The sequence below is a fragment of the Lepus europaeus genome, chromosome 7 (genome assembly GCF_033115175.1).
Source record: "Lepus europaeus isolate LE1 chromosome 7, mLepTim1.pri, whole genome shotgun sequence".
Taxonomy (NCBI): Eukaryota; Metazoa; Chordata; class Mammalia; order Lagomorpha; family Leporidae; genus Lepus; species Lepus europaeus.
In genome coordinates this window covers 89,192,523-89,194,182 of record NC_084833.1, presented here as the reverse complement: position 1 = coordinate 89,194,182, position 1,660 = coordinate 89,192,523, and the positions used below count along the sequence as shown (strand labels likewise).

At 39.8% G+C, this 1,660-nt stretch overlaps 1 pseudogene; it reads right to left on the bottom strand.

The window, feature by feature from the left end:
• Nucleotides 1–324: 324 nt before the first annotated feature.
• LOC133763885 (kynurenine/alpha-aminoadipate aminotransferase, mitochondrial-like) lies at nt 325–1,395 on the bottom strand (annotated as a pseudogene).
• Between the last annotated feature and the right edge of the window lie 265 nt (nt 1,396–1,660).

The following is a 1,660-nucleotide window of genomic DNA, read 5'->3' as shown; positions in this document are numbered from 1 at the left end:
TTAGATTTTCAAAGTAACTTGTATAATTAGTTTCAAAGAAAATTTATGAAAAATGACAAAGCAACTACAGAGTTCTGTACAATAAAATCCAGGGTAAAAATAGTTTTATTCAGGTTGAAAATTTATCAAAGGGCATGAGTGATTTATAAATGTATTTTGGTGATCTAACATATGTAAAGGTACTTTAAAAGCGGTCTAGTTAAACTACTACAGGTAAATAGTTATAGCTCATTTAAAAAAAATCCAACCTGTATGATTTCTTCCCGCTAAATAGAAATAATTTCTCTGAAAACATTTCATAAGTAGTCTGATTATTTAGTTTCTTCATAAAGATTCTTTTATAAGTTGGGCTAATCTCTGGAAAGCTGTATCAATCTGGAGAAACTATGGAGGATATTTTCAAATAAGGACTAGGAGTGGAGCTGTTGACATAGAAAACATCTTATGGAAACAATAGTACTTGTATCTGTGAGACAAAAAAAAGCTCCTCTCCCCATTGGTGTAAAAGCTGTTATATATTAAGTTGTGTGAAATTGTCTGGGTGCGTTGATGATACTTGTGTGTGTAAAACAATTCTGTCTCTCAAGGATTTGGGGTAGTCAGAAACCCTACTCTCAACCAGAGAAGAGGCTTTTGAGAAAGAATTGGCTTGATGACAGATCTATCAACATCCACGGAAAGCAATGTTTGTGTCCAGGACTTGCTGAACTGCTGAAAATGTCAGGATCATCTATTATGAGAAAATCGTACTTTCTTGCAAGCTCATAGATTTCCTTTTTTGCAGTCTCTTGTTAATGAGACTCCAGGAGGTTGTTGCCATTTGGGACAGTGTAAAGAAATTTGGGAGTGTTTTTCCTAGGGTTCTTTGAGTCTTCTGGTTGCCATCTGGAAAGGATTTCTTTGAGGGAGTCTGTCATAATCCCATCTTCATCACTGGCAGCATTCGGGACGTGGCAGCCTAGTGGCTGCAGACCTTGAAATGTTCCTGCATAAACCGGTTCATTCAGGAGGATATCATCTCCAGGATTAATGATCATTTCAAATGCCTTACAAAGCCGATCTTGGCTGCCAGATGTGGAACAGACATCCATTTATCGTTGATCGGTGGATAATGGATGGTGGGAGGACAATTTAACTTGTAACTGTTTTAGCCAAGAGAAAAGCTGTGGAATTCCAGCACTTTAACATTGACGTGCTCTCTTCGTTATCTCTTCTCCCAGTTGGGTGGTGTTTCCATTTTCTACAGTGATAATAGCACTCTTATAAGGGGAATGTATTTGGATTTGGATATACGGGAACCAAGGAGATGAGCAATTTTGATACCCTGCCCAATATATCAGCCGTGGTTCAGATGGGAGAAGGCTTTCTGGCTGGCTCATGTCCATGAGGTACCATGGGTAATTCATGTATGTGACAGCCAAGCAGCGAGCTCCGGCTTCAGGTGTGAATAACTCTGTCCCAGGTCATTGCCATTGGCTCAGAGGACGTGGGGATGAGGGTTGGCTCAAGGCACCTACAACCCTGATGTAGTGCCTAAATCAACTCTAAGCCAGCATGACTTGCCTTTGCTGCTGAGAGTCACTGTAACACAATGTCCCTGTCCGTGAACGTTTGGAATTGCTCTCATACTCAATTAAGTGGTGGTAGGACTGAAAGAAAT